General features: G+C 46.6%; 1 long non-coding RNA gene across 1 annotated transcript in view; it reads left to right on the plus strand.

Annotated features, from left to right (window-relative positions):
* Positions 1–22,554, plus strand: part of LOC137616319 (uncharacterized) — a 47,129-nt gene that overhangs the window by 19,145 nt on the left and 5,430 nt on the right. Inside the window, exons 2-3 of the long non-coding RNA XR_011039390.1 lie at positions 14,067–14,183; positions 14,741–14,837. This is a non-coding gene — a long non-coding RNA (uncharacterized lncRNA). The remainder of the gene's footprint in view (positions 1–14,066; positions 14,184–14,740; positions 14,838–22,554) is intronic.

Raw genomic sequence — 22,554 nt, forward strand, 5'->3', positions numbered from 1 at the left:
CATTGGCTGCGCCGATGTAATTACCCCATGTAAATAGCTAGTTGTTCCGTAACCGAAATACAAACCACGCTATTTACAAAGGGTTATTACTTTTAGCGTAGCTGAAATGGCGAGCCATTAGAATTTAACGAGGGTGTATTACCCCCGCGCTAGTTAGCGGGGGGGTAGGGGAGTGGTAGCTAGCTACCCCTCCTCCCCCTCACACACAGGTGAATACTCACTTTCACTTTTGGCTCGGACTGTGACAGACGTCTCTGTCTTGGTCCTCGCTTGGCAGCCATTATCTGTTTTGTCTTTACTTAATCGCTTACTTTTCTTTTACTCAATATATATGTAAACATGTTTTCATGTTTGTATATATATTTGAGTATAGAAATAAGTAAGTTTCCTTTTCAGATGTGTGTGTGTAGTGTACGATATCTACGTGGAGGCCTCGGCAGTTAGGCCACCACGGCCTAATTTTATGGGTTGCGATCGAGTTTGACTTCGGTCTTTCTCTCTCTCTCTTGAGGTCGTTCACCCTTTTACTATGTTTTACTACGCCCTTGTAGCTTCCTTCCCGTGTGGGTGGGGTTGCTACGCCGTACATTTTGTCTCAATTAGTTTATGAATCTAATTGTAGTTGTTAATTTTTCAGCTTGTAGAACGATTCCTTTCGGGGTTTTCGTTTTTTTTTCTTTAGTGTTCATTCATTTTTAAATTACATAATTACATAGTTACATAATTATAATTGTTATAATTCTGTTTTGGTTACAGCTCTCCTTCCGCGAGTGTAAGTGGTTGTGAGGGCACGTGCCTGTTGTGTAATTCTTGTTCCTTTTCCTCGGGATTCCTCTTCGGAGCCTTCCCGGGGGAATGAATGTGTACTAATATTATTTGTTTTATTTTTTTACAGTTACCGATCTAGTTCGTTTCTGTAATATAGCAACGGTGTGAGCTGTCTGGTTGAGTCCTGGGGATTCGGCTGTTGCTGCCTCCCCCCTTGTATTGTCGTCAGGGGCGTGTCTCCTTCTACTGGTAGTACTCCCGTGTCGACGGACAGCTCTCCAGTTCATTTTAGAACAGTCAGGAGGCTTGCCTCCTTGGGCGGATAACTTTCCTTCCGAGGGAAGTTTTTTTTCCTGTCCAGGCTTGAGCTTTTCCTCTTTTGGGGGGTTCTTCTCTTGCCTTTTTTTCGTGCGACTATGCTCTTGGTGCTGAGCGGTCGCACCTGCAGTTTCGCTCAAGGGGCTGGGCAACTGCAGGAGCTCCTCTTCGGAGGATTGCCCCTTTTAGGTCACTGGCTGACCAGTCTCTTCCACGAAGTGTTTCTCTTTCGTTCGCGAGAGAGTACACTCATAGAGACTCCTCTTCGGAGGTTTCTTCTGTTGCTGTTGCTGTTGGCCTCCCTCGCCGTAAGGCCCTCCGTCCGCCTCGTCGTAAGGGCCTCTCATCTCCCTATAAGGGTGCTTGAGGCGCCTTTTTGAATCTCCGTTTGCAGCCTACAACTTCTTTTTCTCGATCTTCCGTCTTGGTGCAGATGGACAGCAGTCTAATCTCGTCTTCCGACGGGCAACGGTCTTCCCGACGGACAACGGTCTTCCCGACGGACAGCGGTCTTCCGACGGACATCAGTCTCCCGGCGGACAACGATCCCTTCGGGGCAAAGGGTTGCCCCCACGGGGGTTCTTCCCTTGCGTGTCAGGGTTTCCCTGCGCGCCCTTCTGTTCGTCAGCGCTCTCCTGTTCGTCAGCGATCATCAGCTCGTCAGCGATTATCAGCTCGTCAGCGATCATCAGCTCGCCAGCGATCGTCAGCTCGTCAGCGATCATCAGCTCGCCAGCGATCTCCGGATCGCCCACGTGTGTTACAGCTGGCACGCCAACGTTCTCCAACACTTCTGAAGGAACATGGTTCGCCAGCTACTAGCTCAACTGCGGATGCTGATCGCCATCGCGCGACCCTCAACTGCAGATGCTGATCGCCATCGCGCGACCCTCAACTGCGGATGCTGATCGCCATCGCGCGACCCTCAACTGCGGATGCTGATCGCCATCGCGCGACCCTCAACTGCGGATGCTGATCGCCATCGCGCGACCCTCAACTGCGGATGCTGATCGCCATCGCGCGACCCTCAACTGCGGATGCTGATCGCCATCGCGCGACCCTCAACTGCGGATGCTGATCGCCATCGCGCGACCCTCAACTGCGGATGCTGATCGCCATCGCGCGACCCTCAACTGCGGATGCTGATCGCCATCGCGCGACCCTCAACTGCGGATGCTGATCGCCATCGCGCGACCCTCAACTGCGGATGCTGATCGCCATCGCGCGACCCTCAACTGCAGATGCTGATCGCCATCGCGCGACCCTCAACTGCGGATGCTGATCACCATCGCACCCTTTCACGCGATCATTCACCTGCGCATGCTGCTCGCCATCGCACAACCCTGAACGATTGCCCGCTTACGCATGCTGCTCCTCATCGCACAACCCTGAACGATCGCCCTCTTGCGGATGCTGATCACCATCGCACCCTTTCACGCGATCATTCACCTGCGCATGCTGCTCGCCATCGCACAACCCTGAACGATTGCCCGCTTACGCATGCTGCTCCTCATCGCACAACCCTGAACGATCGCCCTCTTGCGGATGCTGATCACCATCGCACCCTTTCACGCGATCATTCACCTGCGCATGCTGCTCGCCATCGCACAACCCTGTACGATTGCCCGCTTACGCATGCTGCTCCTCATCGCACAACCCTGAACGATCGCCCTCTTGCGGATGCTGATCACCATCGCACCCTTTGACGCGATCATTCACCTGCGCATGCTGCTCGCCATCGCACAACCCTGAACGATTGCCCGCTTACGCATGCTGCTCCTCATCGCACAACCCTGAACGATCGCCCTCTTGCGGATGCTGATCACCATCGCACCCTATCACGCGATCATTCACCTACACATGCTGCTCGCCATCGCTTACCGCCAGCGATCTTCTTCACCTACGCGGCAGCACGATCCCTCGCCGTCACGCCCATTCGCCTGCGCGCCCGCGCGATCGCTCGCCTGCGCGCCCGCGCGATCGCTCGCCCGCTCGCCTGCGCGCCCGCGCGATCGCTCGCCTGCGCGCCCGCGCGATCGCTCGCCTGCGCGCCCCGCGCGATCGCTCGCCTGCGCGCCCGCGCGACCGCTCGCCTGCGCGCCCGCGCGACCATTCGCCTTTGCGCGACCGTTCGCCCTCGCGCGACCATAGTTCGCGGCGAATTCCACAGCCGGTGGTAGCAGCAGGGACGCGTGCTCCTAGGCGGCACTCGGGATCACCTCCATCCAAGCACAGGTTGGTAGTGCAGGACGAAGACAGGTCAGTACAGCATTCTTCCCACCTTCTTTCAGGCAGGAACCGTCGTGTCCTCTCCAAAGGATCGCCCGATCCCTTTCACCTTAGCGAGGATTTCGGACTCTGTGTCCTTGGAGCAGCAGACATGGTTTGATCCGCTGGCACGGGCGTTAATGAGGTTTATGAAACCAGCACTCACCGGCCAGGGTAACAAACCAGCGGCTGTCTCTCCTACGCTGAAGAGAAAGAGAGGAGTGGACTTCGTGGTGACTTCCCCCAGGGCGAAGTTGGTTCCCAAGAGGTCGGTCTCGAGGGTCCCCTCTCCTGCACGAGTACTCTCTCCTTCTCCCGCCCTGGAAGGATTTTTGGCGGGGGGGCTTTCCGTTGAAGATTTCTCCATCGGACAAGGGGTGACTGCTTACCTCTTCCTCTGGGAGCTTACCAGGTTCTTTCCCTCCTCGGTTACGGCCCGAGGTTTGGTTCAAGGAAGCTACAGGAAGATCAAGGGTACTTTCCTCCTCTCGAGCTCAGACACCTTGGCCTTTCGTCGTTAAGTATCTACTTGCGGACAAGCTCGATGTTGTACCATCTGGACGCACTGACTGAAGTCTTCCTTCGGGTGTCTCATCTGTGGAGGTCAACGACCTCAGACACCCTTCCATCCTTGAGAAGAGTTTTGTCTTTGCCCAAGGACAGAGACTTAAACATCTGCTGTGCGGAGTAAATCGACTTCCGGTTTCACTCCTCCAAGGCGCTTTCTTCCAGACTCTGCAGGGCTCCAGCTCCCTTTTCTTTCAACCACGTCGCCCTAAGTTATCGGCTACGACAACTGGGACAAGGTGTCCAATTGCAGTTTCCTCCTGTCAGGAACAGATGGCACGGGAGACTCCCCCGGGGGGGCATAGTCCTAAAAGGAGTTCACGAACTCTAGGATTGCAGGTTTTTTCCCTGGGAGGATGCTTAAGGTTACTCATCCGAATGACAGCTTCCCGATGCCCATTCCCGCACAATCTCTGTGAGTAGCCAAGGATATCGCGCCTGCCGTCTCTGTCAGCGAATTCAGTGTCTCTGAACCTCTATGCCATAGCATCAGTAGAGTTGCCCGGTTGGGCAGAATGATCCATACCTTAGGCGAAGGTCTTCCTTAGGATCATCGACGGCTTCACCCCCGGCCCCCTCAGTCGATCCTTTCTTGTAAGGAAGGATCTGAGAGGGGATGTCCATAGTCGACCTCTCAGCCCTGATCAAGTTTGTTGAACAAACTTCGGCCAGCGTAGACCAGCAGAATCGATCAGACTGGTAACGAGGCGACAGGACTCCTTTAACCCTGAATCGGAAGGACGGGTACTTTCAGTTTCCATTCCATCCATCTTCCAGGGTGCTCGTCGAATTCATCCTAAACTGCAAGTATTCCTGCTTACGATGCAGTGTGGCTATCCCGCCGTGTCATAGCAGGTTTGGTTCCCCAGAGAACTCTCCCTGCCTTCCTCTTGGCCGCTCAGGTGCAGACTTCCGCCTCCTCTGCTGTTTGGAGGGCTAGTCAATTCCGGTAGGCTCGGGTTTCGACCTTCTTCAGCGCCGGGAAAAGCTTCCGAATGCTGACCATGAGTGTGGGCTCATGGTATTTTGCTTGGAGCCTTCTCTTCCTCTGTCTCAACATCTGGAGTATCTGGCCATGATATTGAGTCAACCGCCTTACCACGTTGGAAACCCCGCTTCTCGTCCGTCCAGCGAGGTTAAGCAACGTCGGTACTTGGATGGGTGACCACCTGGGGACGCCAGATTCTATTACCACATCCTCCGAGCCTTCCTTTCGGTTCACCGTGGCAAGACTGAGGAGAGTCGCAGTACCTGTTCTCAGTCAAGCAGAGTTTTCAGCCCTACCTTGGAACGTTTCCTAGTTCTTCTTTCCTCATTGACCCGTTTATAGTCCGAACGGTCGCCTCAGGATAAGTTCCATGTGGGGCGATCCAAGTTCCGGTGGCTTCAGGCAATGTTTAACCGGACTCCCTGGCCCTATGGGACCAGCGGAACTATTAAACCTGCAATGGGTGTTGACCTATGGAGCCTCTTGATGGTAGTGGATATTCTCGTCCTTTCCCCACATTCTTGATGCGGTTCTCGGACTCGTCAAAGGAAAGGGGGGGGGGGCATGTTCCGGTCCAGGCCTATGGTCAAGACCTGAAGGATACCTCTCCATCATTCAGGCAGGCTTAAGGGCCTTAGTCTGACCCCTCTTCAGATCCTACCGCTCCTGCCAAGTCGCCCCGTTGCGTGTCGACTTCATGCTAACCAGCAGGGGACGCATTTTCACACCTTCACATCTTGCAGTAGAGATATCGGGATGATTGAGATTCTCTCAATTCCACCATCGGCTCTCTCATTCCAGGCAGGGGAATGTTTCTCTCAGACTATCCGAGCAGAGCCTCATAGAGAGAGTGTACCTAGGGGTCTTTGACCTTGGGTAACCAGCAAGTGCTGGTCTGGGGGACCTGATCGCGACAGCTTGGAACCTCAAGCTTCCGCTAGTTTTCCCCCCAGTCTCAGACCCCGAGACTCTGGCAAGATGCATTCCGGTGATGGTGGGACAACTTCGACGCCTGCGTCTTCCCTCCTTTTTGTCTGCGGACAATGGGTCTCAACAAAACCAGGTTGTCTGTCAACCTTTCAATGGGAGAGCTCCACTGGGACTATGTGCAGAACGGTTTCTGGACCCTCTGCTTCCCCTGACGGAACTCCCGGGAGAGCTTCTCCCACGGCGCAGACTACTCAAGCAACCACACTGCGACATCTCTCCCGAACCGGGGCGTCGCTTCGGCTTCATGCCTGGAGACACTGCGCTTCCTCCTCTAGAAGAGACAACCCGCTACAGTCGCGGTACGGAGGTCGCGTCATCTGCGATAGTCATCCACAAGGGTCTCCCAGGCAAAGTGAAGAGTCTAAGGTGGTTGGTGCCGTGGGAGATATACCTCTTCCCGTGAGGCCTCTTCTCCAGCAATAACGGTCTTATTGCCTTTCGGCGGGAGGAAACTCCTTTCCGCTCTTGGCAATGAAGCCTGTCGCTCAGCCTTTCCCTGACCTTCAGGCTTAAAGGAATAACTTTTTCCTGCCCGCTGGATCTATCCTCGCTCATGCGAAGCTACGATCGTCCCTGCCCTAGTCGGAGGAAGACCTCCAACTTGGAGCATGGCTCGGACTTTTAGTCCTTTAAGAGATCTTCTCAAGACCCTTTTACGTCAGGCCTCGGATTGTATTCCGCCCTGGGTCTTCTGCTCACTCTGGCCACGGCCAGTGTGTAAGCAATCTTCTTGGTCTCTTACTACTCCCCCCCTTTCTAAGGAAGAGGGGAAGGCAACATTCAGGCTCGCTCCTGAGTTGTTGGCTAGACTCAGAATCTGAGGGTCCCGACCCTTCGGTCCGGTTCATTCAAGATTTTGAGTCTCCATTCTGTGTCTGATGTCCCAAGACCTTCTCTTTCTTGCCAGTACAGGAATCGAGAGGTTAGCGCTGGGAACAGCTGCAGTTTGGCCTCAGTTGCAGCCGATTTGGGAACACAAGGAGGACATGGGGGGAGAGTCACCAGTATACCTCTTCAGCCCGGACTCAAGGACATTCATCTCGACCTGTCTTCAGACCCTCCCCCGTCACGTCGCCCTACAGCACGATGTTGGATACATCGCAACGTCCCTCGCCTTCGAGTAATACTACTCTGTGACGCAGGTGCTACAAGCTGGAGTCTGGAAGCGTCTGATGACCTTCGCAGCCCGCTTCCTGCAGGGCGTGACCCACAGGAGTCTCGATACGTTTTCTATCGCTCTGTGGTGGCTACACAACAGCTGGTCTAACCTCAGGCTCCTTTTTGGACAGGTAGCAGAAGGTTGAGGGCATTGTTATCAGGTTTTAGTCTGCATGAACGAAAGAAGTATGTCTGGCCCTTACTTCTTTCTTCATCATCCCCTCTACAGGGAAGCAGCATCCTGGTCTCTGCATAGCTGACCTCGAACCTCTGCAGGTAAACCATGCTTCCTTGTGTTCCGAGTATTGAGTCAATACTGTCGCGTCCCCCATACCCTAACGAGGTGGTATTGGGAACGTCTTAACCCAGAGTTCCTTCTGGAACTCCAGGTCAACTGCCTAAGACGGGTCACACTTCTTCCTTCACACACAAGCTTACGTAGGCCACATGGTTCCTTGCGGTGCAAGGAACTTGTGAGGTGCAGGGACTCCTTTTCTCGAGTGCGACTCACTCGGATTCTGAGTCCCCGGGTAAAGCCAAAGCCAGTATGGCTGGGGACTTTCCACCCTTCCTAAGGGATAAGTCACCCTTTGTAAATAGCGTGGTTTGTATTTCGGTTACGGAACAAATGACAAATTCGAAGATAATTTGTATTTTTCCTAACCATACAAACCTTAGCTATTTACACATATTTGCCCGCCAGCCCTGTCCCCCAAGACAAGTCCTACCTCTAAGTGAAAGTGAGTATTCACCTGTGTGTGAGGGGGAGGAGGGGTAGCTAGCTACCACTCCCCTACCCCCCCGCTAACTAGCGCGGGGGTAATACACCCTCGTTAAATTCTAATGGCTCGCCATTTCAGCTACGCTAAAAGTAATAACCCTTTGTAAATAGCTAAGGTTTGTATGGTTAGGAAAAATACAAATTATCTTCGAATTTGTCATATTTGTATCGTTAGGAAAAATACAAATTATCTACGAATTTGTCATTTTTCTAGCATTCCCTTGTAGGTACTGTACATTTTTTTATTGCAAGAAAGTTGCCATTTTACATTGCTCTTCGGTAAGTCGTCAATGGATTTGTCCTTCAGATATTGACAAACGTATGTAATTTTCACCATCAGTCATTATTATTATTATTATTATTATTACTAGCTAAGCTACAACCCTAGTTTGAAAAGCATGATACTATAAACCCAAGGGCTCCACCCGGGAAGAATAGCCCAGTGAGGAAAGGAGATACACTATATGAGAGGTGATTATAAAAATATTTGAAGAACAGTAACAACAATAAAACATCTTTCATATAAGTACTAAAAAGACTTATGTCAGCTTGTTCAGCATGAAAACATTCACTGCAAATTTGAACTTTTGAGGTTCCACTGATTCAACTACCTGATTAGAAAGATTATTCCACAACTTGGTCACAGCTGGAATAAAACTTCTAGAATACTGTGTAGTATTGAGCTTTATGATGGAAAAGGCCTCACTATTAGAATCTTTGAATCTTTATACTGCCAACAAGTTTTTCAGGACATTTTGAATTTCAACCAAGGTTTCTTTTGTTTGAGACTGACATAGTAAACATGAATTGACATTTATTACGGCTATACGCCTCTCTTTCCTTTCTGATTGGGGTGCACTTGCATCATCCAAGCATTACAATTCCCTTCTATCAGAATTTCCTTCATTCACAACTCAATTTGGCACAAAAATACGAAGCTCTATTATAAGAGGAATAATTATTTTGTTTGCGATTTAAAAGTGATATCATGATGTATATTGTTTAAACTTAACAAATCATATAAAAATACTTTTAAAGCTTTTTATTTCAAAAACACTTCATTATACGCAAAAAAAAAAAAAAAAAAAGAGATGTTTGGACCATTTTCTATGTACAGTATATGAAATTCCCTTTACAAAGATTTAAATTGGACCAAAAATAAGAAATTTGAATTAAATTATTTTTGGTAAGTGGCTATTTTAATGATATCAAAATTATATGCAACAGAACCGAGAGTTTTCTTTTAACGCCAAACTTGATAAACTGGTTTTTAATCACTCCGCTTCTTAGAAAGTTTCTGAACATTCTAGGGCTCTTTTTGTATATAGTATTTTGAGTAGGTTAAGTTCTTTTTTTTTATTGTGATTAAAGAAGAGAGAAATGAAAGTACAGTTGTCATAAATCTTTGACGGGATTTTACCATCGCCCCAAAATGAAGACTAGACAGAAGAATTCCAATACTAAAGACCCTGTATTGGAGATCATAGTTCCTAAATACTTAAATGATTCTACCTCATTAATCCTTTCTCCTTCCAGTGATATTTCATCTTCAATTGCGTACAGTACTCCATTCTCATAATCTCGTGGGACATGGCTCTGGAGCAAGCTCAGCAGCAGAAGTGAAACTAGCAACGGTCTCAGGTAGACGATTCACATACATCTGACGCAAGGGCTGATGTTTGCTGGCATCACCAACAAACGACTAGAAGGATGGACCTCAAGAAGTCTGATCGTCATTACTCTCACTGACCCTTTCTCTCAGGCGAGTGTCCTTAATCATTCATGTTATAACAAAGCCTTGTTTACAGGAGGGAAATTCCTTCATTCTAATGTTCTTTGAATGACTATATTGAGTTTAGAATAGGGTAAGTTCTTATTTTATTGTGGTTTGATTAGGGGCAATAGGGGACAATGACAGGACAGAAGGTTCCAGACTTGCAAACATTTGGAGATAGAAACAAATCCAACTGAAAGTAACAAAGATAAGAGAAAGAAATACTGTAGTAAAACAATGTTTTCTCATTTAATACAGTAAGCAAAATGACATTGGTAATAACCTGATATCTATTTCATGTGAAACCTGACTTTGTTCCGTAACCGAAATACAAACCACGCTATTTACATTGGTTTTACCTTTTAGCGTAGCTGAAATGTCGAACCAATAGTTTTTAACAAGGGTTAATTACCCCCGCGCTAGTTAGCGGGGGTAGGGGAAGGGATAGCTTGCTACCCCTCCCCCCCCACACACCGGTGATTTGCTTCACTTCACTTTTGGCTCCGGCGATGAACAGACGTGTCTGTCCATCGTCCTCGTTGACAGCCTTTAATCTTTTTCTGCTTTCTCTTTCAGTTTGTGTGTTAGATGTTGACTGCCTTTATGATTATTATGCGTACGTGCCCTGGAATTGCCGGCCGCCCTTGTGGTACTTTTATGTCGGCCGTGGACACTGACCCTCACACCCTTTGCCCGCAGTGTCGAGGCCGACGGCGTGATCAAGAAAATAAGTGCAGTGAGTGGTCTGCCTCCCAGTGGGAGAGGTTTGGCCGCCGGCGTAAGAAGAAGTCCAAGAGAGACCGTTCTCCTTCAGGGTTTGCCTTGAAGGAGGAAGGTTCTCGGGACACTTCTTCCGCCGCCCAAACCTCATCCGAAGCTCCCCCTCGTTCGGCTACTAAGGAGAGTCGGCCAAGTGGGAGCGCAGGCCCTAGTTCTGTTTCCCGACCTTGGGTTGGGGGAGAGGGCGTCGCCTCCCATAGCGGGGCGGTTTCTCCTCCTCCCCCGGGGGAGGTTATTGATAATTCTTTGTCTAACGATGATCTTTTACAGATTTGGGCTTCCCTGGGGCTTAAGGGCTTGCCCTCCAGGGTTGCCCTGATTGACCTTGTCCAGTTGGGGGCCGCCGTTAAGCAGTCGCCGGTGATAGCAGAGGTAGATCCTCTGTCTATCGTCGACGTCGGGGTGGCAGAGGCCTCCGACGGGGCGGGGCAATCCTCTGCTGGTGTAGTTGGGGATGTTGGTGCTGACGGCTCTCCTCCCCCTTCCGTACATCCTTCGAAGGGGGAAGGGAGTCCTACGGGCTCTTCTGCTGTCCAGCTTCCCTCTAAGGGGAGTGCTTTGACTGAGACTCCCCTTCGGAGGACTGATGGTCCTGATGATCTTCCTCGTGGCCGCCTTCGCCGTAAGGCTCACCGTCCGCTACGTCGCAAGGGCCTCCCGTCTCCTTATAAGGGTGTTAAGAGGCGCCTTTTTGGATCTTCTCCTTCTTCCGAAGGGGGGACTCCTCGCCGTAAACAGCCTGCAGCTCCAGCTTCATTAGACCTCTCTGGGGATCGGTCTCCTACGCCTTCCAGACCTTCAACTTCTGGGGCAGATGTTCAGCAGCCTGACCTCGTCACCCGACGGGCAACGGTCCCTTCGGGGCGAAGGGATTCTTCCCTTAAGCGTGCAGTGTTAGCGCACAGGCGCTCTCCTGCTCGTCAGCGCGCTCCTGTTTGTCAGCGATCTCCTGTTCGTCAGCGCTCTCATGATGTTCGCCCCTCTTCTCGCCAGCGCTCTCCTGAGGACATCCTTCATCCTATTGTTCCTGAAGAGCGCCCAGCGCGCCAGCGTTCCCCTGCTCGCCCTTCTGCAGTGTTAGCGCACAGGCGCTCTCCTGCTCGTCAGCGCTCTCCTGTTAGTCAGCGCTCTTCGGAGGACCATCGCCCTTCTGCTCGCCAGCGCTCCCCTATGGTCTCCGATTATCCTGCAGTTCCTGTTGCGCGCCATCAGTCTCCTGAGCGCCCTCGCGATCCTCAGCTTGTTCCTGCACAACATCGCGCGCGTTTGCCAGCGCGTCTCTAAAACACATGTGCGCCCACGCGCTTCCTGTTCCTGTTCGTGAATGCGCCGCGCCGACTGTTCCTTCACAGGATTCCACGCGTCGCCCTCTTGCTCGCCAGCGATCACGGACGATTCAACAATCGCCTGCTCGTCAGCTTTTAACAACTAACTCTACAACTAAGTAACTGGCCTCTTGTGCTTTATCAGCAACTTTGACTTTCTTAGAAAGCATCGCACTCTGTTGTTTTTGCTCACTTAAAAGTCCTTCAAAGTAGGACCGAGGCTTGTTAGCAAGATGATTATGTTTCAGAGTTAAATGCCTTTTTAATTTACTGTGTACCATTGCTTCATTAGCTAATTTATCACCACAAATAACACATAAAGGCATGGGAGTAACTTCATCACCACACCAGAAGAAACAACTGTAATATAACCCCAGAAACAGCAAAGAACTTATGCCTTGAGGTATTATGCCTCACTGACTCGGGAGTGGAAAACTGGGGGTATACAAAGCCGACGAGAACCGAACACGTATCGGACGGGCAACGAGTATAAACAAAGAAAATGTGAGTATGAACAGAGTCGACTGTTACACTTTATTATTACTATTTTTGTTGTTGTTGTTATATTATCATTGTTTATTATTACTATTACTATTATTATTAGCAATTAGTAGTAGTAGTAGTAGTAGTAGTAGTAGTAGTATAGAAAAGGAAATATCAACCTCTATTTGCGAGAAATGTTTGAGCATGTAACTTCCTACCTACACTGATAATTATATGAAGACTTTTGAAAACTTTTTTTTTCAAATGTTCATTAAGACGATTTAGCCAAGACAAAACTCATGACAATTTTGCGGCACCCCTAGGCGCTGTCTATGGCACCCCAGGGTGCCACGGCACCCAGTTTGAGAATCACTGGCGTAGGTGGTGATGATGATGAGAGTGAGATAGCAACTTTTTTCATAGTTGCATAAGTGATGACAATTGTTTTCATAATTTTGAGTTGCACTGGTGCAGTACCATGAAATCTTTTCTCGTTCAATGCTGTCTGTGGATTTTCTATACAACTTTTAAGGACTTTCTGGAAATTGTATCGGTCTCTGACACATTTGCAATGACAAATTCCCTAGTAGCATTTTTCTGCGTCCATCACTGTGACAACTTTCCCTGACAGTAAAGCTTCCAATAAAGAATCAATAAATTCTACCTGATTACCAGATTCTGCCATTCTTGGCAAATCATCAGCTGTTTTTTTGTTTTTCTAATTACATTGCCGACATTTCTGCTTAAGCACTCCTTGTGGTATGCAAAATCAGGCATGGCAGTCTCTTGGGTCAATACATCCATTTAATTCAAGTTTCTATTCTGAATTAGTACCCCGGTTCACAGCATCATACAGCTTTTTACCTTCTGATGATGTAGAAACTATGTAATGGACAGTTTCTAGTTTAAGGTTAAAAAAGAAACAAGTCATACTCTGAAGTTTTGAGTGAAATGTGGATCTAGTTGTGGGTCCTTTGCTCAAACACTGAGACTGTCATCCTCTTCATTTACTTTTAATTTTCAATTTTTTTCTGTAATGGAATTTTTATAGCATTCTTTCGTAAGTACTGTACATTTTTTTATTGCAAGAAAGTTGCCATTTTACATTGCTCTTCGGTAAGTCTTCAACAGATTTATCCTTCAGACATTGAGAAACATGCATAAAATTTTCACCATCACAGTCACTTCGAGTCTTTATACTGCCAACAAGTTTTGCTGCACATTTTGAATTCTCAATTAAGGTTTCTTTTGTTTGTGACTGACATAGTAAACATGAATTATTAACATTTAAACTGATTGCTTTCTTTTCTGATGAAGGTACACTAGCATCATCCAAATGTTGCATTTTCCTTCTATCAGAATTTCCTTCATTCACAATTCAATTCTGACAAAAAAAAAAAAAAAAAAAACTTTATTATAAGAGGAATAATTATTTTGTTTGTTATTTAAAAGTGATATCATGGTGTACAGTATATTGTTTAAACATGAAAAATTATGTAAAAGTACTTTTAAAGGTTTTTATTTCAAAAACACTTCATTATACGAAAAAAAATTTTTTAGACAATTTTCTATGTTTGGATAATTGAAATTTGACCAAAAATAAGAAATTTAAATTGAATTATTCTTGTTAAGGGGCCATTATAATGTCATCAAAATTATATGCAACAGAATCAAGAGTTTTCTTTAAACTCCAGACTTGGTATTTGTATAATAAACTGGTTTTCAATCATTTTGCTTCTTAGAAAATTTTTGAACATTCTAGGGCTCTTTCTGTATATAGTATTTTGACTAGGTTAAGTTCTTCCTTTTTTTATTGTGATTAAAGAAGAGAGAAATGAAAGTACAGATGTCATAAATCTTTGACAGGAGTTTGCCATCAACCTGAAATGAGGACTGATGTTTGCCGGCATCATCAAAAAACAGGTAGAAGGATGGAACTCAAGAAATCCGATTGTCATTACTCTCACTGACCGTTTCTCCTTGGTGAGTTTCCTTAATCATTCATGTTATATCATATCCGTATTTACAGGAGAGAAATCCCTTCATTCTGATGTTCTTTGAATGACTATATTGTGTTGAGAATGGGATGAGTTCTTATTTTATCGTGGTTTGATAAGAATCCATAGGGGACAAACAACAGTACAGGTGTCATAGGTCTTTCAGAAGAGTAATGTAACCAAATTGTGGAATATTCTTCCTAATCAAGTACGTAGTTGTACTGGTGAAAGTTCAAACTCGCAGCAAGTGTTTTTTATGTTGAACAGGATGATACAAGGCTCTTTTTATAGTTTATGTACGAAATTTGTTTTAATGTTGATACTTTTTTTTTAAATATTTTATTTAAATTGTTCATTACTTCTCATATTGTTTTATGTCCTTATTTTCTTTACTCACTGGGCTATTTTTCCCTGTTGGAGCCCTTGGGCTTAAAGCATCTTGCTTTTCCAACTAAGGTTATAGCCTAAATAATGATAATAATAATAACCACCAGATGAAAATGCTTGGATAGTTTAATATTTTCTTTTTCTATTGTATTACAGAACGGTGTGTAAGGGAAGAACAAGAGGACAGCGTAAGTTAGAGGTCTTTGCCAGCTCAAGAAGTCTATTTCTCACTACGGACATTGACCCTGTTTTGGTGAGTTCTCATTAATGTTAACACAGCCATTTTTCAATATTAAACTTACCCGATAATCATGTAGCTGTCAACTCCGTTGCCCGACAGAATTCTATGGAGGGATACGCCAGCTATCACAATACTAGAAGGGGGTGTATTTACCAGCGCCACCTGTGGCCAGGTACTCAAGTACTTCTTGTTGACACCTCCTCAATTATTCCTCTGTCGTGCTTCCGGCAAGACGTTCTGGGATACGCTTATGTTCTTGGAGTATTTTCACGACTTTGGTGAAGTATTTCTCTTTGATTTCGGCTGTCGCTTTACTGGAAACTTCTATATTAGCTTAGTTAGCTTTTGGAATTAATTTGATTAATTATGGTGACGTAGAGAGTATGAACTCTCGTTCACCTTTCAATGGCCGACCCTTCCCTTAGACGGAAGTGTTGGTGTCTAAGAGAGTATAGACTCTCTTTCTTAATTTTGCTTAACAAAAGTTATAGATTTATTTTATATCTCTCCGCCTCTTATAGGCCTCTTCGATTAACTTCCTTTTATTATAAACTTATTAAAATTAATTTTTATATTTGTTTATATTCGACCTTCCTAATAGTAGGCGGTCTTTTCTTGGTACCGAAGTTGATTAACATTGAGCCCGTCATTTCGGTTTTACCTGTTAACATATTATGCTATTTCCGCCACAGAGTTTGAAAGAATTTCTTTGATAGTCTCGTACTGTTTTCAAAGTTGAACTAACGTTTTGTTTTGTCTCTGCAGTTGTTGACGTTCAGAACGTTCAACTTGCACTCTATCGTTACGATAGAGAAAGAATGTTCACGGTTTCACGTTGCAGTAAGAGTAACCGTGTCTAGCGTTTTGTTCATTCTTTCTTAACTTAATGGTTTTGATCCTAATAAAGGAACTTTTCAGTTTTTCCTTTAACAATAATATGTTTTAACGATATATATGATTGGGCTCTTCTCTCAGGTTCTAAGTCAAGAGAGAGAGAGAGAGAGAGAGATAGAGACGGAGGGAGAAAGAGGATAAACGTTTCATTCAAGCCTGCCAGGCGTACGAGTAACGTCGTTATCGTTTTTGCTCTTCTCCCTAGTCTCTTTAGGGGAAGAAACTAAACGTTTCTAGAGTGATCTAGTGTTTAGTCTCTTTAAAGCCACTGAATTATCTTTCATTAGATTTTTCTGTTACATTGTAATTCTGTTTTCGCAATTACTAACTTTTGAGAAAGGATAGAATTGCGTGTTTCAGGTACAAACCACTTAAAGTTTCGAGTTCAGTGAAATAAGTGCAAACAGAAATCAAAGTGATAAGTGATTAGCGCAAAGTATGTCAGTGTTGTGCGTGAGGGTACTTTTGTGCGCGCCAGTCGTCCTCCCAGTCCGGGACCTCTTGCAAGCTCCCAAGCCCAGGGGAGAAGCAATGTCGAAGGGCAGAAGGGTTCAGCAGGCCTTGATCGGCGCACAGAAGTATCCTCGGTGGTTGTGGGCGTGTCTTACCGAGACCGTCACTCCCACCCGCAGACGATTGAGCCCTTATTTTGCTCGTCTGCAGAAGAAATTTAGGGGAGAAAACGCTGGTCTCAGGTCTCAAGACCTTTTAAACGTAAAGTCCAGACCTATGCCAGACGTACGAAGTTAGAGTTCACAGTCATTGGGTTAGCTCTGACTCTCCTCAGTCATCAGTTGAATGCACTCCGCCTAAGAGGAGTAAGGTTCTGCCACAACAGAGCTCGACTGTTAAGGCTTTACCTCAGCCTACTGTAGTTTCTGCCGACCCCAAGTGGACTCTACTACAGTCCATGCAAGCACTGCTTTCGGACTTGATGCGTGAGTGTCGGGCTGAGAGTGTTGCGCCTCCGCCTCCGCCTACACTCCCTCCGCCTATGCTCGCTCCGCCTGATCGCAGTACCACCTGCCAGGCGTACGATGTTGTGGACTCTACTACAGTCCATGCAAGCACAGCTTTCGGACTTGATGCGTGAGTGTCGGGCTGAGAGTGTTGCTCCTCCGCCTCCGCCTACACTCCCTCCGCCTACACTCGCTCCGCCTGATCGCAGTACCACCTGCCAGGCGTACGATGTTGTGGACTCTACTACAGTCCATGCAAGCACAGCTTTCGGACTTGATGCGTGAGTGTCGGGCTGAGAGTGTTGCTCCTCCGCCTCCGCCTACACTCCCTCCGCCTACGCTCGCTCCGCCTGATCGCAGTACCACCTGCCAGGCGTACGATGTTGAGCCACGTGCTGAGTTTGCTGTTCCCAGTGGTGTTCAGCCTCCGCCTTCCTTAAGGCAACCTTTACAATGGGATCAGGAGGATTATACCTCTCTTCCTCCGCCTCCACTTGCTGTTCCACCAGTGATGCAACACTCGGTTGAGGTACAACAACCTCTCCCGTCCATGAGTCAGTCTCCTCAGCTCTCGCTGCAGCGAGCTCAACTCTCCACAAGGCAAGCACCACAACACCTTAGCCTTGCGCCTCAGGAGCCTCAGCTTGCGAGACATTTACCTTGTTCTGCGCAGCCTCTTCCTCATCGCGCTCCGCTCACACCACAGGAACTGGAACTTGCTACTCCGCTTCCGCCAACCGCTCAGCAAGCGCAACCCTTGGGTTCAACCACTCATGCTAGGAGTCAGCCTCCTCCACCCATGCGCCTTCCTTCTGCTTGTCTTTTATTCAGCCTTTGCAGACTGAGCCTCAGGTGTTCCCTCAACAGAGTCTTGAAGAGGAAACCACAACTATTGTTGTTCCAGCTCGTTCTGACTCTGCTGTTCAGCATACCTTACCTCCATTTTCAAACCATGGCAAAAATATGAATCATGAGTTATGAATGTAAGGTAAACATTATGTTGATTTTTAAACCCCATGCAAGCATGCATAAAGCACTCTAGCACTGGTCATGAATTTCTGAGAAATGTTAAACGCCATGCACACGCTCTGCTTTCCTTACAACAGGCTCTGCTTACAGCAGGCTCTGCTTACTACATGCTCAGCATACAGCATGCTCTGCATTCAGCATGCTCTGCATACAACATGCTCTGCATACAGCATGCTCTGCATTCAGCATGCTCTGCATACAACATGCTCTACATACAGCATGCTCTGCATACAGCATGCTCTGCATACAACATGCTCTACATACAGCATGCTCTGCATACAGCATACTCTGCATACAGCATACTCTGCATACATCATGCTCTGCATACCTTTCCGCATGCTTCTCAGTCACACATCTTGGGTTGTTGCCAACTCACTAGACTGTCAAGCAGTTTCATAACGTTGCCTTCTAGTCTGCTGCTTTTGCACTAGTGAACCCTCACTCAGAGAACTTAGCTTTTCTAGGATAAGGTCCCTGTAGATGAGAAAGTTCTTTTCTCCCTCCTTCTGATATTACCTTGAGGACTCTGTCATTTGGAGGGAGCCTTTAGCTGCATAACCTCTTATGGACTTTTATTTAAGCATAACATGCTTACAGGGAAGGTTATGGTTCCACTTCAGTCGCTAATCCCGTCTGTTACCACACCTGCTCCCATAGACCTTGAGCTGTGTTGCATGACATGCATTCCAAGCTTAGTCCTTGTTAGAGGATTTTTTGTTTACGGAGTCAATGTGTCACGGGGAAGACGTTCAACAACCAACAGAAGTGACTTGTTGTGACGCAGTGCGGCAACCTCAGCAACCCGTTAAGGAGTTGTCTGTACGACCCAGACAGTCTAGACAGATTCGGGTTGTCACTGTACTTCCTCGCTTGCCCATGATTGACAGTTCACAGACTGTGCAGCAGTATCATGATCTTGTGTCCGGCTCCGTCAGACGACTGGCTTTTAAGAGCTCCCACAAGTCGTCGCTGTCTGGAGATTTTCAAATGGACTATGGATCTGACCAAGGAACTGGGCCTCCTGGTCAATTTTGAGGAGTCTCAGCTCGTTCCATCCCAGACCATTGTCTCCTTGGGTATGGATCTTCAGAGTCGAGCTTTTCGGACTTTTCCGTCGGCCCCAAGGATCTTCCAAGCCCTAGAATGCATCCAGAGCATGCTGAGAAGGAACCGATGCTCAGTCAGGTAGTGGATGAGTCTAACAGGGACACTTTCATCGCTGGCCCTGTTCATCGTGTTAGGGAGACTCCACCTCCCCTCCCTTCAGTATCATCTAGCTGCTCACTGGATAAAGGACATGACGCTAGAGACGGTCTCAGTTCCTGTTTCCGAAGAGAGGAGGTCTTCTCTCGCGTGGTGTAAGAACAGCTTTCTTCTCAAGGAAGGCTACCTTTGGCTGTTCAGAAACACGACCGCCGTCTCCTCTCGGACGCATCAGACACGGGCTGGGGTGCGACTTTGGACGGACAAGAATGCTCGGGAACATGGAATCAGGAGCAAAGGACACTTCACATCATTTGCAAGAAGTTGTTGGCGGTTATTCTGGCCTTGATAAACTTCAAGTCCCTCCAGCTTAACAAAGTGGTGGAGGTGGACTCTGACAACACCACAGCCCTGGCTTACATCTTCAAGCAGGGAGGGACTCTTTCGTGGAAGTTGTTCTAGATCGCAAGGGACCTACTCATCTGGTCTTTAGATCGAAAGCTAACTGGTAACGAGGTTCATTCAGGGCGGTATGAATGTCATGGCAGATCACCTCAGACGGAAGGGTCAGGTCATCCCCACAGAGTGGACCCTTCTCAAGAATGTTTGCAACAGACTTTGGGCCCTGTGGGGTCAGCCAACCATAGATCTGTTCACTACCTCGATAACCTAGAGACTCCTGTTGTATTGTTCTCCGATTCCAGACCCAGCAGCAGTTCACGTGGATGCTTTTCTGCTGGATTGGTTCCATCTCGACCTGTATGCATTCCCGCCGTTCAAGATTGTCAACAGAGGACTTCAGAAGTTCTCCTCTCACTAAGGGACACGGCTGACGTTGGTTGGCTCCGCTCTGGTCCGCGAGAGAATGGTTCTTAGAGGTACTGCAATGGCTGGTCGACATTCCCAGGACTCTTCCTCTAGGAGTGAACCTTCTAAGTCTACCTCACGTAAAGAAGGTACACCCAATCCTCCACGCTCTTCGTCTGACTGCCTTCAGACTTTCGAAAGACTCTCAAGAGCTAGGGGCTTTTCGAAGGAGGCAGCCAGAGCGATTGCCAAAGCAAGGAGAACATCCACTCTCAGAATCTATCAGTCTCAAGGGGAAGTCTTCCGTAGCTGGTACAAGACCAATGCAGTTTCCTCAACCAGTACCACTGTAACCCAGATTGCTGACTTCCTGTTATATCTAAGGAAAGTAAGATCCCTTTCAGCTCCTACGATCAAGGGTTACAGAAGTATGTTGGCAGCGGTTTTCCGCCACAGAGGCTTGGATCTTTCCACCAACAAAGATCTACAGGACCTCCCTAGGTCTTTTGAGACCTCAAAGGAACGTCGGTTGTCCACTCCAGGCTGGAATCTAGACGTGGTCCTAAGGTTCCTTATGTCATCAAGATTTGAACCTCTCCAATCAGCCTCTTTTTAGGACCTCACATTAAAAACTCTTTTCCTCGTGTGCTTGACAACAGCTAAAAGAGTAAGTGAGATCCACGCCTTCAGCAGGATCATTGTTTTCACATCTGAAACGGCTACATGTTCCTTGCAGCTCGGTTTTTGCTAAACGAGCTTCCTTCACGTCCTTGGCCTAAGTCGTTCGAGATCCCAAGCCTGTCCAACTTGGTGGGGAATGATCTGAAAAGAGTACTTTGCCCAGTTAGAGCTCTTAGGTACTATCTAAAAAGGTCTTAACCTTTACAAGGACAATCAGAAGCCTTATAGTGTGCTATCAAGAAACCTTCTTTTCCAAGTTCTAAGAACTCAGTTTCTTACTATTCAGGCTTCTGATTAGAGAAACACATTCTCGTCTGAAGGAAGAAGACCTTGCTTTGCTGAAGGTAAGGACACATGAAGTGGGAGCTGTGGCTACTTCAGTGGCCTTCAAACAGAACCATTCTCTGCAGAGTGTTATGGATGCAACCTATTGGAGAAGCAAGTCAGTGTTCGCATCATTCTATCTCAAAGATGTCCAGTCTCTTTACGAGTACTGCTACACCCTGGGACCATTCGTAGCAACGAATGCAGTAGTAGGCGAGGGCTCAGCCACTACATTCCCATAATCCCATAACCTTTTAACCTTTCTCTTGAATACTTTTTATGGGTTGTACGGTCGGCTAAGAAGCCTTCCACATCCTTGTTGATTTGGCGGGTGGTCAATTCTTTCTTGAGAAGCGCCGAGGTTAAAGGTTGTGATGAGGTCCTTTAGTATGGGTTGCAGCCCTGTATACTTTAGCACCTTTGAGTTGATTCAGCCTCCCAAGAGGTACGCTGCGCTCAGTAAGGAAGACGATCTTATTAAAGGCAGAGTAACGGTTTAAGTTGACTTCCTTACCAGGTACTTATTATTTCATTGTTATTGTGGATAACTGATTATATGAAATACGGGATACTTAGCTATCCTTTAGTCTTGTACACTGGTTTTTCACCCACCCCCCTGGGTGTGAATCAGCTACATGATTATCGGGTAAGTTTAATATTGAAAAATGTTATTTTTATTAGTAAAATAAATTTTTGAATATACTTACCCGATAATCATGATTTAATCGACCCTCCCTTCCTCCCCATAGAGAACCAGTGGACCGAGGAATAATTGAGGAGGTGTCAACAAGAAGTACTTGAGTACCTGGCCACAGGTGGCGCTGGTAAATACACCCCCTTCTAGTATTGTGATAGCTGGCGTATCCCTCCATAGAATTTTGTCGGGCAACGGAGTTGACAGCTACATGATTATCGGGTAAGTATATTCAAAAATTTATTTTACTAATAAAAATAACATTTTTACACAAAATCCTCAACCTACAAACTTGATAGGTTCCAAGAAACTGTTTCCGAGTCAGATTTTGTTAAATTTGTGCCTAGGGCAGGCATCATCTAACTCGCAAGCTTACAATTTTTAGCTGAAAAGGTCAACAAATAGTTCTGTTTTATGTTGCAAATGTCGACTTGCTTACTGTATTAAATTATATATTATTTTATTACAGCATTTCCTTATGATCTTTTGATACAATAACTGAAATTTATGATTTCATTTGGATTTGTGTTTGTATCTGAATATTTTCAAATTGAGGACCTTCTGTAAGTTAGGGTTTTGAGTAGCAATTTTTTATAATGTTTTCTTATCGGGAATGTTTTTTTCTCTTTTTATTGAAGCTTCGTAATAATTATAAGTGCTAGTAATTAAGCCTTTCTGCTTTCTAGAAATTGTTTAAACAATTCTTCTTTGCTCAAGGGTTTAACCACTGCATTGCAATTGTTCAGTGGCTACTTTCCTCTTGGTAAGGGTAGAAGAGACACTGTAACTATGGTAAGCAGCTCTTCTAGGAGAAGGACACTCCAAAATAAATCAAACTATTGTTCTCTAGTCTTGAGTAGGGCCATAGCCTCTGTATCATGGTCTTCAACTGTCTTGGATTAGTGTTTTCTTGCTTGAGGGTACACTCGGGCACACTATTGTATCTCATTTCTCTTCCTCTTTTTTTTCTTTTTATTTAAGTTTTTATAGTTTATATACGAAAGATTTATTTTAATATTACTGTTCCTGAAGTATTTCATTTAATTGTTAATTGTAGTTTATTCATTTCATTATTTCCTTTCTGCTCTGGGCTATTTTCCCTATTGGAGCCCTTGGGCTTATAGCATCTTGCTTATCC

The sequence above is a fragment of the Palaemon carinicauda genome, chromosome 2 (genome assembly GCF_036898095.1).
Source record: "Palaemon carinicauda isolate YSFRI2023 chromosome 2, ASM3689809v2, whole genome shotgun sequence".
NCBI lineage: Eukaryota > Metazoa > Arthropoda > Malacostraca > Decapoda > Palaemonidae > Palaemon > Palaemon carinicauda.